At 45.9% G+C, this 16,785-nt stretch overlaps 1 protein-coding gene across 50 annotated transcripts in view; it reads right to left on the reverse strand.

Annotated features, from left to right (window-relative positions):
- The window catches only part of LOC138922831 (ral guanine nucleotide dissociation stimulator-like), a 101,674-nt gene that overhangs the window by 68,109 nt on the left and 16,780 nt on the right, over positions 1–16,785 (reverse strand). For 7 of the 50 annotated variants that reach the window (XM_070259176.1, XM_070259166.1, XM_070259164.1 and 4 more), the window contains 6 exons: positions 12,431–12,525; positions 7,905–8,110; positions 5,496–5,693; positions 4,080–4,278; positions 3,314–3,526; positions 2,936–3,205 (listed from right to left, as the gene is read on the reverse strand). The gene's annotated coding sequence lies outside the window, so the exon portion shown is untranslated. Of the gene's footprint in view, positions 1–2,935; positions 3,209–3,313; positions 3,527–4,079; positions 4,279–4,562; positions 5,694–7,904; positions 8,111–11,545; positions 12,288–12,430; positions 12,526–16,785 lie in introns of those variants that run through there. The other 43 variants (XM_070259183.1, XM_070259177.1, XM_070259167.1 and 40 more) reach the window with 20 other exon arrangements.

A 16,785-nucleotide genomic window follows, 5' to 3' on the forward strand; every position in this document is an offset into this window, starting at 1 on the left:
GCTGTGCGTTCTTACATCACAATCTTGTGACATCTTGACAACCAACAAGTTGGGAAGCTCCCAAATGGTAAATATCAATGTGAGCAAAGTAGAAACTACCCTGACCAGTGAATGTCCCTCACCAAAAATACCAGTTCCCCAAGATTCCAAGCCATCAGACATTAAAAAACAGCTCCTTACCGAGTTGAAGTTTCAATTGAAGAGCAAGGAACATAGCCAGCCTAAAGGCTCTCCCGCTGACATATCCCTTACTTCAGATAGCTTGCCTTCTGACTCCTCACTGACTCAGTCCCAGAGCGTCTCCAGTGGGGACATGGGAGCTTCCCAGGTGCTGCAAGTCCACTTGGAGGACAATGGGGATTGGCGGGAACCCTGGGCCTCTAAGCATGTCTCATGGAAATGCCAGGATAGGAATTTCCCACCAGCTGCAAAGACAGTGAGACCTCTGGACTCCAGAGCAGGAGAATGTGGAAGCGAGGATTCAGGAGTTGGGACGTCTAAAGCCAGAAAGAAGAGCCACTCTATTGAGGACAGAGAATTAGAGGGTGCTTCCCTGTATCTGTCACAGAATGAACAGTTTCCTCCCAAAAGTTACTTCAGAAAAAAAATGAGGCAGTTTTTTCAGTGGATTAATTCCAAGAAAAAAATCACAGGGCAGGAAAGTCCCCAGCAAAAAGCCAAGTTCACGTCAACCTTTGCACCGCTCCGAGACCCAGCTCAAAGTGCAGCTCTCGTGAGCTGTGGGCCTCCTGAAGCTCATGAGCTCATGGCAGCCATCGGGAAGATCCTAGAGGAGAAACTGGCATGGAGATACGAACCTGAGGCTGCAGAGTTAAGTCAGCATAAGGGGGAACTGCAGGCCCAGGTAGAGCCTGACGAGGGACATCCCTCCAACTATGGGGCTCTCTCTGACCCACAGCCAGGGGAATGGGCAAGGACCACATCCTGCAGCCAAGATGCTGTCCCTCCTGACAAGAGTTTTCGTACAAGGGTTAGACAGAAAAGAGACAGGATCAGACAGCCCTGGAAAGTTGTGGCCTTCAAGGACCAGCATTTATGCCAGAGTCAACCCCCTTCCCCACCCTAAAGGGAGTCTGTGCCCCATCCAAGACCCACCTGCATGCATGATGTATCCCACGTCCCTCCGGCCACCCTCACCTCTAATGAAAGCACTGTGTTCAGAGATCTGACTCTTCTATTCAAACAGGAAATGCTTCTCCAACACTTCCAGGGAGGAAAAATGTCCCCAAAGAAATCATTCAGTCCTTGTGGAGAAAGCATTGCCGTTTTCACGAGAACACATCCTCTGATGAGAACCATGGTTAGCACAACCAAGGATACTGATCGTCCTCAATAAATGTTTCTGCCAAGAGAGAGTAGTGTTCTCTGTGTGGTGCTTTGGGGGAGTGGGTTTGGGGTTCCCAGCGCTTATGCTCAGGGAAAGGAAGGAGGGAAGTCAGCTCTGACTGATTTCCTCATTTGGTTTCTGCAAGATGACCAGTCCCTTGTAGGGGGCCTGACAGTGGCTTTCTCAGTTTTATCTTGGGTCCTGTATTTGACCTTACTCAGATGTCCTGTACTTAAAACACTTTACTTTTTCATAAAAAGTACAAAAAGTTTACTCTAAAAACTTCCGGGCGTTTTCAAAATGAGAAAAACCCTTCAAGTCCAGAACTTGGCTCAACTTGTCTTTCCATCTGCTCCCTCACTATCCTGAACTATACACAGCTGCAGGGTGGGATGCGTTCCTCTGGAAGGATACAGCCAGAATTTCCCCTTGTTGCCTCAGAAAGTTTTGGAATTGGAAGTGTGGGGGTGTTTAGGCCCTGAGGTGAGTGGCAGGGGGAAATGTTGCTCTTGGATCTCTTGGTGAGGAATGAATGTCACCTGCTCCTAAGAGCCTTTCTCTCCCTCAGGAGGTCTGGGTGGTGGGCCGCGTCCCCACGCCTCAGCTGACCCTAACGAAAATGGGGGGCAGTTCACCCTTGCCCTTCCTCTACCCTTCCTGGAGGAGACGGGAGGAGAGACCTTGCAGCTCTGAAAAGGACCAGAGATATGAATCTTTTCCTGAAAACGGTAACTTACCTTCATTTAGAAAAAGTTGCTGATTCCTGAGTATCTCACAGGTGAGCAGTCAGTGCAGATGTGCGTATGGGTGGGTTTTGCGATTGTGGACACTGGAGTGGCCAGGGCAGGGTCCAGGAACTGGGTGGGTCCCGCCAAAGAATCTGTTATATGTGGGGTGGTAATCTGTCTGGGAGGCACATTCTGAGCTCAACAATGAGGTCTCCCTGCATGTGAGGACACCTCAAGGAACGGGAAGAGCCGCTCCCGAGGGAAACTTCCTCAGGATGCCCAGCTTGGTAGAATTATTGCAAGACCAAGAGATCACCTGGCTATCATTTGTAGGAATGGTCGTCGGGCAGCCACCCAGAATTTGGGGCAAAAGGAGACAACAAGTAGGGAAAAAGGAATGGTGGAGTGAGTGGAAAAGGAAAGAAAAAATGAGGAGGGGAAGAATGACCTCATCATCACTCCTCATGGTCCCTGAGGGTCACTTTGAGCTCAAAATGTCCCTTCCAGACAGATTAACACCCCACATCCTGGCCATCCACTCCACCCAGCACTACCTTACCTAGGCCTCACCTCCTGGAGACTAATCAGGGCTGGGGGGAGCACAATGATACCACTGCAGCTAAGAGAACTTGGGATAGTCTTCGAGATTGAAGACAGTGTCTCCAGGAATGTTGTCAAGGAGGTTGTCCTCTCATTTGGTGCCTGCCTTCCCAGCCATGCTACATCTTACACCAAGGTTACAGTAATTTAGGGGTGTGTTAGTTACTATATAACAAATACCCCAAAAGTTAGTGGCTAAAAAAACCAAGTATTTATTAATTCATAGTTTCTGTGGGTGAGGGATCTAGGCAAGGCCTACCTGGGTTCTCTGCTCCAAGGTCTCTCACAAGGCTGCAATTAAGGTGTCAGCTGGGGCTGGGGTCTCATCTGAAGGCTTGACTGGGGAAATACACACTTCTTTGCTCACTTCTATAGCTGCCGGCTGGATGCAGTTCCTCAAGGCCTGTTGGACTGAGAGCCTCAATTCCTGGATGGCTGTTGGCTGGAGTTGGCCGGAGGCAACCTTCAGTTCCTTGTCATGTAGGCCTCTCCAACATGGCAGCTTGCTTCATCAAAGCCAGGAGAGAGTCTGCTAGCAAGACAGAAGTCACAATCTTGTAAACTAATGAGGGAAATGATATCCCATCACCATTCCCTTATTCTATTAGTCAGAAGCAAATCACGAGGTCCAGCTTACACTCAAGGGGAGCAGTTTATACAAGGGTGTGACTAGCAAAAGAAGGGATCTTTGGAACCTTCTTAGAACTCTTCCTAACACAAGGGTTTCTTCTTGGACATCCCGCTGAGTTCACTGAAGCAAAAGTGACCAAAGGGACCAAGTGCATCCTTGTGCTCATCCATATCCACGTCATCAAAGTTAAAGCTGTTGAATGGCTGAGCGGAGTAACGTCTGGTAAGAAAAACATCAAAGAGATTGAAGCATCCAAAGAAGGAGGGAAAGGTGGCATGGAGGTAAAGGCGGTGTGGGGTCATCATGAACGGTAAAGTGAAAGGAGCCCTTAGAACCACCTGCATCACCACTGCCAGTATTCAGACTTAGAGGGGAGGAAAAATTAGGTGCAAGAAGGCTCATCCTCGCTCTGCCACCGTATCTCCACTCTGCTCTAGCTCCCCGACTACAGGCCTAAAGAAGCAACCTTCAGTTCCCATAGAGATAGCCAGGCTTATAGAGGAAGCAAACCCTACAGCTTGCAAGGTTTAACTTCTGCTCTTATTGGTATGTTTAATATAGCACATCCATCATTTCAAATTTGCTTCTCACAGCTTGAACATCAGAGAATGGATCACACAATCGATGGCAAAGCCAGTACTAGGGAATTCAGCATGTAGCTCCCATTCTGGGATGTTTTCCATGAACCCATTGCCAAAGAGCTTCTAACCAAGGGAGAGGTGGTGGCTCAAAAGGGCTGACTTACTGGCTGGGGTCACAAGACAAGTCATACCTGGTGCCCAGATATTTGCTTCCATTCAGAGAAACACTGGATGAGGCAACGAGACAGAATTTGCACACTCAGCACATCTAGGCGGTGAACTGTCCAAATGAGGTGACACTACCACCCAGGAGTGATCCCACACTCTTGTTCTGCTTCTAGTACTGTTTTCCTTTTTCCCAGATTCCAGTTCCAATGGGAAAGCAGGACTCTTACCAAAAGAAGGAAAACGTATTAGCTGAACAGTGACTGGAGAGATGAGGAGGAATTTCTCTAGAAACAGATTTCATGGGCTTGCTGCTTATACCCAGAGATCAGTGCTGTGCAGCTTGGGGGGCGTGGGTGGGGGTCTCATTTACATGATATTCTGTGGCGCCTGAAGAATTTTCAGTGACATAGAATGTGATGGGAATGGGTTACCTGAATTTTTATACCCTCAAGCCCACACTCCAAACCTAATGTCAGGGCGAATAAAATGCATGAATTGACTGGTACCTTGATGTGGCTTGGGTATGGGAACCCCAGATCTCAGCTTCAGGCACTGTGAATTTCTCTGGTACCAGGTGCTGCCTAAGGCAATCAGCTTTCTTGAGGCAGCCTTCACATGGATTAACACTCAGAACTGTGCCCGAATCTGCAGCCACAACGAAGGGGCCCAGGCTATGAGAAGGGGCTCTTCTCTCTCTCTTTTTTTTTTTTTTAAAGATTGGCACCTGAGCTAACAACTGTTGCCAATCTTCTTCTTCTTTTTTCTCCCCAAATCCCCTCAGTACGTAGTTGTATATTTCAGTTGTGGGTCCCTCTAGTTGTGGCATGTGGGATGCCGCCTCAATGTGGCCTGACGAGTGGTGCCACGGCCACACCCAGGATCCGAACCAGTGAAACCCTGGGCCGCCAATGCGGAGCGTGCGAACTTAACCACTTGGCCATGGGGCTAGACCCGGGGCTCCTCTTGAGGCCTTTCCTCTGGAACTTCCATTGGCCCTGGATCAGAGCCTAATTTAGGTTATTTTCCTGGGGTCACAAGGACACGTTTGGTCTTCCTTAGGGAGGCCAAGTGGAAGCTCAGAGATTTGTGGAGGCTGCCTCCCTATCTCTCCCAGGAGACTCGGGGTCTGTTCCTTCCTTCTGTGGGGGCCAGGAGGTAGAGAAGGAACTGAGTATTATGCAAGTTTAGCAATGCTTCACTGTGGGAGGGGGTTGGGCTGACAAGAGTAGGTAATTTTCCTTTGCAGGGATTCTTGCCCAGCTTGAGGCAACCTTCATTTGAAGCAGGATAATGCTGTTTCTACCCTCCACCTGAGGGGACTCCAGAAGGAATAAAAGTTACCTTTCCTCATTTGTCTTACAGGAAGTTCTGGGCTTCTGGGTTCAGGAGTTATTAATGGCTTTCATGTTTCCCGAACCCAAACAGAAGTTGTGAAATACCTGTTGTACAGTCCTGTCCAGACCCTCATGTGGGAGGAGACTTTAGCTGGCTGCTCCAAGGAGAGAGGAGATAGGGGTTGACACAAGTGCTGGGGTGAGAGAAGGAGAGTTGCCTAAAGGTAGCAGTGGCTCCAAGACCCTGAGAATCAGGATGTAGAGACGAGTCCCTTAGGTGGACGGGTTCTGTGTGGAAGTCCTCTAGGAGACAGCACAATGTTTTAAGGGATGAAGTGATGATGCTGAGATGACTAATCATCAAGCCCCATCATCTTGAGAGCTGTCGCAAGACACGGCATTGCTCACACTTAGCACAGAGGCTGTGCAGCCACTGGCCTTTCAATGGGCCTGAAGGGCTTGGGCAATGAAAATCCCAGGGGCAACCAAGGTGGACTCAAGATCACAGGCTCTTACCTACATATTTGATGGTGAATACTTAACTAAATAGGCAAAAAGTTCCCATTAATGACTACTTTTGTATATCTTCCTACCCTTTAAAATGGGGTCTTTGAGCCAGATTTAATTTAATTTAGAAAAATTAAGTACTGCTTATTGTACTTCAATGTTGTGAAACAAATTTATGCTTTTTATGTATATTATCCCATTTAAACTTTACAATGCTTTGAAGTAGGTTTCTTTACCCTCTTTTATAGAAGGGCACGACCTGAAGGACAGAGAAGGTAATATATATTCAGAGTGCTAGCACAGAAGAGGGAGCCAGGGATGGAGAGCCCCCTTACGCTGTGAGGGATTCTTTGGATGTAAATGATGGCAAGTGCAATTCAACTGACTTTAAAAACAGGATCTGTTGACTCAGGCACCTGAAAAAGTTCTGGGAGTCAGGCTGCCCTCACGCAGGAGGATTCATATTGGGGCTCAGCTGATGTCATCAAGTTTCAGTTTCTATCCATTTCTCTGCTCTAGACTCTGGACTGGCTACCTTGTAAGTCTGTCTGGCAAATTCGTAGCTACATCTTCCAAACTAAAAGCGCAGCGAAAAATGGGTTGTTTCTCCCACTAGTCCCTTCAAAAGTCCCACTGTGCCTTATTGTCTCCTGTTGGGTCACATGCCCATCCCTGACCAATCACTGTTGCCAAAAGCATGGACCAATCTTTTTGGCCAAGCCTGACTTCAATGCCCTCCTTTAAAGTAAGAGCGTTAGTGATAAACAACTCCACTTGACATGGACTGAAACTGACAACGGGGTTAGATCCCCAGAGGGCAAAAGAAGGACTATTTTTAGAAGGTGAGTGAATTCTGAGTGTCAAAATAAAAACAAAAACAAAATGGATGTCTACTTCAGCCCTCTCTCTCACCACCCCATTTCTGCCTTCTTGTCCAGAGTCATGCCATGGACTGAAGGTTAGAGTTAGAGGAAATGCCAATTCTGTGGAGGACAGGAAAGGAACTCAAAGTGGAAGGAATCAATCAGAGGCCCCAACATCCATGCAGATAGACCATCCAATGATCTCATCTCTCACTGTCTGCTCCTTCTCATCTTAGAGTCCTTTACCTTCATTCCAGTTCAGTTATGGCCATATCCTAGAACTTATCACCAGCAACACTTGTGTGTTCTGAAAAAATACCGTCTGACATTCCTCCCTTTATCCTCTCAGCTTATGCCCTCAGCATGCTAATGCCTCAACCTATTCAGGAACTACAAGCCACTCTATACTTGCCCCTGCTCACCTGACAACCTTTGTCTTCATTTCCTCCCTCTCCAAGGAAAACTTCATGGGGCATGACTTAATCCTAAACCTAAATATACTGCTCTGCTCTAAACAGCCTACCCCCTTCTTTCATTCGTCCTGTCTAGCAAAATCCAACTCTGCCTGTTTTAGAACTGCCTTCAAATAAGGGCCTGCTTCCTCTTGGATAAAATCACACAAGTGTGTTTGTGCCCCATAAACTTCTGTTCTACATTTGTTGCTCAGCTCCACCACTGCCTCAGAATCCAGTCATTCCTCCTGTGTTACCATGTGCCAGACGCTCTTCCAAGCACCTGGGACACCCAGGAGAGGCAACAAACAGAGGCCCTGTCTCGGGGGAGCTTCTGTGATTGTTTTCTCAGTCAACTCGCTTGCCTAAGTTCTCAAAACATTTCCTACATCTTGTCCACACTCCTCGCTCATTGATCATATGTGCTGGACCACCAGAGGGAAACAGAGAAGTCATCAGATGGGAACTTTTCTTCATAAACACTTCAACACAAAACAAAACCAAAACCAAAACGAGATCCTCCATCTCTTCTTTCCTCCTTCCTTCCCACCATACTGAAAGGTTTCCCTCAATGCTTTCCTTAATCCTCCCAACCTGGGATCTGCCCGCCCTTTCCAAGTCACAACACTTTCACATGTGTGGACTATCTGCCTTAATTATCTACTTTTCCAGAGGACCAAGACTACATTTACCTCATCACAGCTGGAAACACCAAGCAGAGCTCAGAATCCTCTGGAGGAATACATTGGCAATGGGAGGGATCTATGGGGAGGTCCTGCCCAGCATGCTCTGGGGCGGGGCCACATCCGGGGGCAGGGCCTGAGAGACTCCAAGAGCCTGTTTGGCTTCTTGAGGGTGACGGCACTAGCAACACGGCCAGACATCTCACCTCAGGCTTCTGGAAGATATGAGTTGAGATTTAATTCAAAGACAGGTTCTGAGGAAGGTTTCTGGATGCCTGAGTGACCTTCCCCACTGCCCAGCCTGAAGGATCCTTTCCTCCATCTGCCATTTCCATTACGGTGGGCAGGCCCTCACAGCCCCTGGGCCCCCAAACTCTCACTCCAGGCCCAGCCTGAGAAGGCGCTCAGAGGCCTGGGGGCGGGCTGTGCCTGCCCAACACCACCCCCTTTGACGATGGCACTCTTAGGAACTCCACCAAGGTGAGAATAGTAATAAATAGAGTAACAATATTGACAACTGTTAAGGCTTCACCTTACACTGGCTGCCTGGCCTTGCACAAGTAGCCTGAGTCTCAGATCTCATCTATTATGTGCAGATACTGATGTGTACTCATAGGGTTGGTCCTCGGAACTGGAATGAATGAGTAAAGAGTTTTGAACAGTGTTTACCTAACACTAGAAGTTTAATATGTGCTACCCCATTATTATCACTCATTTAAAATGCTAGGCCTCTTTATTATTTTAGAAGTATCAATTTACCACTCATTCATTCTTCCTTCCTTCAGAATGAATTTATTTAGTACCTAACATGTGCCAGACACTATGCCAGGGTCTAGAATACAATGGTAAGCAAAAAGGTAGAGTCTCTGCCTTCATGGATCTTACAGTCTAGAGGGGAGATCAGGCAGAAATTAATCATACGAGATTGTGTAAATGTCCCATGTTACATTCTATGAAGGGTTCATGAGCTGGTTGTCGGTGCCAAGGGAGTTTAAAACATGGGGATTTGGCCTAACCAAGGAGAAGAGGGTCTTCCTCACCCACCCCTCAGGAGCTGATAAGGCTTAAGAGGTAAAAGGTGAGTAGGAGACAACTTGGCAAAGCAGGGAGGGAGAAGTGTTCCAGGCAGAGGAATCTGGGTGATGAGAGCAGGGAGAGTGAGGAGGGAGGAACGTGATGCAGCAAGAAGAGGGAAAAGCGTGGGAGGCACCGATTAAGCAGAGTTCTCTGGGCCAAATGAACTAGTTAAGTCTTTGGAGCAATGGGGAGCCAGGGGAAATTTTTAAGTTAGGATTTATTTATATGTGTAGGGTATTCAGATTTTAGTTGTATTATTTGAGTTTCCAAAAGATTACTGTGAATTAATACTGTGAATTAATGAATTACAGTGATTTAATGTGAAGAATGCTTTGGATGGGGTAAACAGGATGTGAGAGACCAGTGAGAAGGCCACTGCGGTAATCTACGAGAGAAATGATGTCAGCATGGACCACAATGGTGGTGACCAAAGTGGAGTAACGTGGACAGATGTGAGTGGCATGACTTCATTAATTCTAATAAGATGGAACATTTTTCCTTTTGTTTCGCTCCAGTGCCCAAGAGGTACAGGTTGGTGCAAGATGTGGGGTCTTTTATAGAGTTGGACAAGTCAGCAGACACGAAACATTTGAAAAGGCTGCTTGAACTGCTGACTAGCCAAAATCAAAGAGGAAGTTGACCTTCAACCCTTTGTTTTATTCCAGCTGCAGAAGTCATTTTCAGTTACTCCCTGACTCAAGTAAACACCACTCCCTGTCACCTTATCCCTTTGAGGGTTGGTTCACTTCTACATTTTCACTGGGACATGATTCTCACCGACAGTAGAAAGTTCGGCACCCAGACCTGCAGCTGTGAAGACACTTGCTTCTCTCTCGAACTATTAGTACTTCTGGGAAACACGTCCCAGTGCCAAACTGTCCTGGTCCTGAAATGACCCCGTTATTTGGGGAGGTAGTAAAGGAAATTACATGTGTTAAACTCTGAGCGGCACTCTCTTTGGACATCGAAAGGTGTAAATGATAAAATACTTACTAGACTTAAAGACCAGGGAGTAAACGGGGGACTGGATGCTGCCCAGACTCTGTGTGTCAGCAAAACATATCTGAGCTCAGCGAAGTAACCCAGGACCAAGTGTTTTCCTCAGTGGAATAATTAGACAACAGAGGTGGGCAATTTAGAAAAGATAACTTCTTCTGTCCCTGCTTCAGAATTTCTATTACAAACAAAACCCAATCCTTAGCAAGATTTAAGAGCATGGGACAAAGACTGCTAGATGTTGAACTGCTGGGAGTGGAGCCCACGTTTTATTTATCTTTGTATCCAAGCACATCCACAGTGCTTGCCACGAGGCAGATACTCAGTGAATGTTGGGTGGATCAAGGATTCCTCTGTCTTTTCATGGGGTATTTATATGGTATGGGAATTCAGTCATTTTTTGCCCCACTAGGTAGAGATGGATGCTTTCTGTTCTCCATGTTTACTTTGAACACCATTTAGCTACAGGGATGTTCTAAAATGAAATAATAAGGAAACCAGCTTTAATACGATTTTATATATACAGACAGATACACTTTCTGACCACGTGCAGATATGAATGCTCTCCCTGGAAGATGCTTTTGTAACCTAAATTGCACTAGAATGAGGTTAGAGATGGGGAAGAAAGGGAAAGTAAGGCAAAACTCACAGCTTAATTTCTAGACAGGATTGCTGCTTTAAAAATGAATTTCAGGTGCTTCTTGGCATACTTGGCCCAAGCACTGGAGATTTAACAGTGATTTGTGATTTGGTGTGACCCAGAACATGGCCCAATGGTCCTCTATCCTTTGAAGCAGTCAGTCTGTTCTCTTGATTGCTGTTCTGGACTTTCTCACCGTCACTCCCCATCAGGGCCCCCTTCCTTCTGCTCTGTCCTAGTGGAACAGTCCCTTGACCTTCATTCTCCCACTACTCTAGTCTCGACTTCTCCTCGTTGCTAGATTACTCTATTATTGCTTCTCAAATTGTGGTTCCCAGACCAGCAGCATTAGCATTGCCTGGGAACTTATTAGAAATGCAGATTCTCGGGCCTCACTCTGGACCTACTCAAGAAGAAACTTTGATGTGGGGCCCAGCAATTTTAACAAGCAAGGTAATCTCCAAGGTGAGAACCACTGCTGTACGTAAAGCTCAGTTCTGAGCATATCACCCCTTTGCCCAATACCCTTTATTGCTTTCCTGCCGACAACCACATGAGTGTGTGTGTGTGTGTGTGTGTGTGTGTGTGTGTGTGTGTGTGTCTCTGTGCGCGCCCTTCTATCCAAGGCCTTCTGCAATCAAGCACCAGCTCAGGTGTCCCCACGCAGGGAGGTGTGTTCCACAGTCATCCTAATGGGTCACCTGCTCTTCCCTCTGCTCTCCTGCCGCCTCTCTCTGTTAATGTTGGGTCCTCTGCTATAAATACCCACCTCCTCCCTCTCCTTGGAGAAACCTTACTCATTCTTTAAGGCTCACTTAAAAATTAATATTTATCTAAGGAATCCATACCTGTGCATTTAAAACCAAATAGTACTGAAGGCTTTATAAAGAACCACGGCAGGCCCTCCCCCACCTCACAACCCCAATCCTTCCTATCCCCCCAGTTCCATTCCCCATGGAAACCACTTGAGCCGTTTCTATCACAGTTGTTCTGGTGTTTACCTCTATTTATATAACTAATACGCAAATACTTGTATTTAAAAGTAATTTTAAAATATTAGACACTAACTTCTTGCCGTGGTAGATAAAATTTGAGTAGGTAAAATTGCAGGTGGATGAAATTTGGTCGACACCCCATTCCCCTCTTCACTCTTCTCAATCTGTCCTCACTTAAATCTTTATTCATGCAAAGTTCATCTTGGCATGGAAGGTGACCCCTTTCCTGGAACGTGTTCAGAGACTGCTCCTCCCCTGCTCCCACAGAGCTGTGTATCTCTCTTAGTGCACTGTCCCCCTTGCCCTTCCACGTTTGTATGTATGTGTCTCCCATTCCCACCAGCTTGTAAGAGCCAGGAAAGTCTAATCCGTCTTTTACTTTCTCTGAATCCTCCCAGGGCAAAGCACAGGGCCTGGGATATAGTACACACTGAGCAAACGTGGCCAATTTAACCGTAAAGTAAAATATCTGCCTGACCTTTGAAGCTTGCTGGTGTGACAGCAGTACTTGGAATGAGTCTTCCCATTCCAATGTGGTTTTCCAACATTATTGTGGGGAATAGTAAACTGGAGTCAGGAGACTTGAGCCACACCACCTTCTTGGTGACTTCTTTTAAGACCTTGGGGAAGGCACTTAATGGTTTTGCTTCCGTTTTTTCATCTATAAAGTGGCAACAATAATATCTATGGACAGAGTTGTAGGGAGGACCAAATACAACAGCACAGGTTATCAGGTATAAGGCGTTACATTGATTCCTTATGTTTAAAACAAAAAGGCAAACCATTTTCTGGTAGCACATAGGGCTATAATGAACATTAAAACCAACCTTTAAATAGAAAACTTTATTTTTAGATGATCCAGGGGGTCTTTCTTCCAAGATCAGCCTAAGATTTTTTCGGAGGAAACTGTATTCTCATTGTCCTGAAATTTGAAGCAAGAAAACTCAATCATTTAAGACCATTTGCCTATTCTTACTTGTTGATGAGAAATCACAACTACTGCCACCCTTTTAGCCTCTGAAGGGATTGTAAGCTTTGTCTTGATTTGATGGCTCAAAAATAAAATCTACCAAAGGTACGTTTTCTAAGCCTCGTCTGGCTCTACCCATTAGAAAAGTGTGAGCTACTGTTCTATCAAAACTAATTATATTTTAAATCTACAACCAAGTCTCAATTACCAAGGTTAATGGGACTACATGCATATATAATTCTCTCTTACATTTATCCAGTGCTTTTCACTTCTTCAAAGCACTTTTCACTGTACTGCATATATAAAACAGACGCATTTTTTTAAATCGACAAATAAGGTAAAAAATAAATCTTCAGATCAATAATTTCAACTTTGTACCTGTCAAAAGCTATTAGAACTTGCAAAATTGTCTAATAGGACTTTCATTGCCCTACTCTCCTCTCGACCCCTCTCAACTAAGGCCAGAAAAGACCGAAAGATCTGGAGGAATCTCCAGAGGAGAGGAAGCCAGAGAGGGAAGGAAGCCAAGGACCTGGGCCATCCACAGCCTGGATCATTAGCTCCAGCGTAATTGAGAATAACTGACAGTATGTGTGACTATGGCCAGAAAATCCAGAAAGAGATGAAAAGGCAAAGAAAATGACGTGTGAGTAACAGTATTTACAGGGTCTGTCTTTGTCATTCTCTCAACAAGCATTATTGAGTGCCTACTGTAATGACAGGTGCTTTCAACAAAGAGGATGGACACAGCATGAACAACCCAGGCAAGACTGCTATTTTCATAGTGATGACCTTCCTGAATGGTGCAGACAGACAACAAACACAAAGACACACAACTTCACATAAACGAGATAACTTCAGGTGGCACTAAGCTCTGTGGAGTCCATAAACACAGGAATGTGATAGAGCCTTGGGGAGGGGATCCTGTTGTAGATAAGGTCACCAGGGAAGGCCTCAGGGTATCTGGGCTGCAATCTGCGAGAAGAGCCCACCCTGTGCAGGTCTGCAAACCAGATGATGGAATGAGTGAACTCGCCAAGTATGCTAGAGGGAGAGGGGTCCAGGCCAGTTTCAAGGGTTTCCAGGAAGTCACTGTTCTGTGGTTATTCACTTTGTGTCCTTTTGGGGATATTACTAAAACCTCTCCAGGACCCCGGATTTATTGCCTCTACAATGCGGGTTGCTAACACTGATCACCTGGACAGGGGAGCGCTGAGAAATAATGGGTAAACAATTGTGAGGAGCCACATAAATGCTAAATAATGCTCATGGTAATAAGCTTTTATTAAAGTCAGCACCTTGATAGGCAGCTCACAATCGGATACCTTGGCAAATGTGTAAATTGACGTGGCTGCTCCCTGTGCACACCAGCACCATCCTTTAAAACGGAAAAAAATAAACGAGCCTATGGTCATGATATTCGAAGTAGTTAGTGATCAAACAACTGTCTGGAGAGAAAGCTGGTGTGTGAAGTGTACAATGGGAGCAGGAAGATAACGGCACATCACAGCCCAGCTCACGCAGAGGATAACTCATGAATTGACTGGATGCTTGCTGGTGCACACACCATCCGCTCCAGGGTGGTACTCTAACCCCGTCAGGACTAGGTGCTGCCACCAAAAGGCCCAGCAGACAGGAAGGGGAGTGAGAAGGAGCCAGAACAGAAGCATCTCTGGCAGCAGCCCTCTCTGGCCCTCTTGGCCTTGGAAAGCCACCCCTGGGGGAGGACTGAGCAGCCAGCACCAAGGGCCCTACCTTGGAAGGGCACCAAGGAAGTGGTGGGGGGTGTGAGGGAGGAGGGATGAGCATTGCATTTCTCCCTACGAGAATGAAATATCCCAACGCCAGGAGAGACTTCAGTTGTCGTTATAACTGAGCCTCCCCACACAGAGATATGAGTCCACCCCTTAGAAGCAAATCTTCCTCCCCCAAAACCTCCCCCCAAAATATAACATTAACATGACAAAAAAAGAATTCTTTTTTGTGGGTCCTACCATCTCTTTGATATAAATACACAAGTGCCTAACATTCTTTCCCATCTCCCATCCCACATCGGCAATCAGATTGTGACACACACACACACACAAGCACATGCTCACACAAATACCACACACACCCAATTCCTTTGTTAAGCCCTGGCTCAGCTATTATAAGGTACCTGTGGAGTGTAGGTCACATAGTAGAAAAGTTTAAATTACTGTTGCTTCTACTCTGAAAAGCAGACAGGAAGAAAAGACAATAAAAAAGAAAACACTTATTTTAAGGCTGATACTAAACACTCTACTCCACGTTCACTGAGGTCAATTTCCCACCGTGGGATGGGGAGAATCGAGATGATCTCTGAGGTGCTATGAACCCACAGTGCAGACTTCACGTTTTGCGGCTTGACTAGAAACGACGGGGACGTGAAAAAGAACATGGCGAGATAATCCTAGTCTTCAGGAAATTATGGTTTAAACTGGGCTGGAGAAAGACCAAGATCCTCAAAAAAATCTAACTGATTTTAACCAAATGGAGTAATTTTAAAATGTTAAATACACTGGGATATCATATTAAAAGTATTCTGGGAGAGCATGCCGCATGGGACATGGTAAGTGCTGAATTTCCTGCTGCTAAGGGAGGCATTCCTATCTGCCAGTGTCTCATGCTGCTCAGACCTGAACCATTCATTTAGGTAGACCATTTGTCCAAGTGCGTCATTTCCCAAAATAACCAACGGAGGAATCCAGGGAGAACTGTCCTGAGGAGATGTGGTCATCCTCAAGGCCAAATCAGTCTAGACAAAGATGGCTCTTAGCAAGACTGCTCAAAGGGCTTCTAGACTTTGTTTGGTAAGTGTTGTTAATGCCTTGGTAACAATGGACTGTTGACAAGGTGGGAGATAATGTCAGAAGGAAGGAAGGTACCCGCTCACATCTTTTGCTTTTAACTTAAGCTAACCCATAAAATCCATTATCAAACCCCAAGGAATGCTCCCAATTATTGTCTTGGACCCTTCATTTCACTTTGCTTTGTTTTTTTTTTTTTCAACTCTCTATTTCTGTTTTTACCTGGCACTGACTTGCTTGACTCCTCTTCTCTTCTCAGCTTCTGGCTCTGTGCTCCCCCTTTAGACTTGATGAGTAATTTTGGTTTTCCTGCTTTTCACCTTTGGCACCCCTTCAAAAATGGGTTAGGCTTATCTTCTGGCTCTTTCTACTTCTGACTGCTTGGAAGTTTGGATCATACTTAGCCAAGTTTTGATCCCAGGACCTTTCCCTGGCTTTGACCTGTCTCAGTGGCATCTGTGCTGGGCTTGACTCCTCCAGGTGAGGGCGTCGGCAAGAGGGAGGATCAAGCAAAGATCAAGCAAGGAAACAGGAAGAATACCTGGCTCAGCTTAAACTGTGCAGGGCACTGAGGCCTTGCTGGCCGTCCAGCCTCTGCCTCCTTCTTCCTCTGCTGCTTTCATTCCCTCCCATCTCTGACTTTCAATTTTTATTAAGTTTCCACCTTCTGACTGCTCAATCCTCTTCTAGCATCCCTTTGTAAGATTGAAATGGGAGTGGGAGTGATATCCATTAGCCAAAATAAGTTCGATAGCTGGGAGAAACTGCTGAATCTCTGGTGTCTTTATAGCACTTATCAAATCCCAATTAACCATATTAGTTGGCAAACTGCTCTGGCTTCCCAGGCAGTCAGATGGTAGGTGAGTCAATAACTATCTGTCAGATGAATGGATGCACACACACTAGTTGTGTAGCATGGCATCAGGTACTTTAAATAATACAAAGTATAAGACTTCATTCTTGGCTGAAGAAGGACATCTTCTCACGGCCATTCACAAAAGGACTGTTTGGAAATATCACCAAGCGCTAGACCAGCTTCGCTATTTCTTCTAGAAAACAAGAAGAAATCTCTTGTTTCAAGAGAAGTTTGTGTCATCTCTTAATGCACAACTGGCTTCATGTGGGCAAAAGGGAATGTGAGCAAAGCCCTGGTTAAAGCATAACAGACACCCTTGGGCTAATGAACTGTCGAAGGTATTAGTGTCAGCGGATTTTCTACATAACTGCTTTGTAAACAGCAACACGCATAAACCATAAACAAGGAGAATGAAGTGAGCACCCACAGACCCACCACTCATGTCAAATCATACAATGTTGATATCACCCCAGAAGCCTCCACTCTCCTCTCTGATAATCTTTCACTTACTTTTCTTTATAATTTCAT

Source organism: Equus caballus, unplaced genomic scaffold (assembly GCF_041296265.1).
Source record: "Equus caballus isolate H_3958 breed thoroughbred unplaced genomic scaffold, TB-T2T haplotype1-0000016, whole genome shotgun sequence".
NCBI lineage: Eukaryota > Metazoa > Chordata > Mammalia > Perissodactyla > Equidae > Equus > Equus caballus.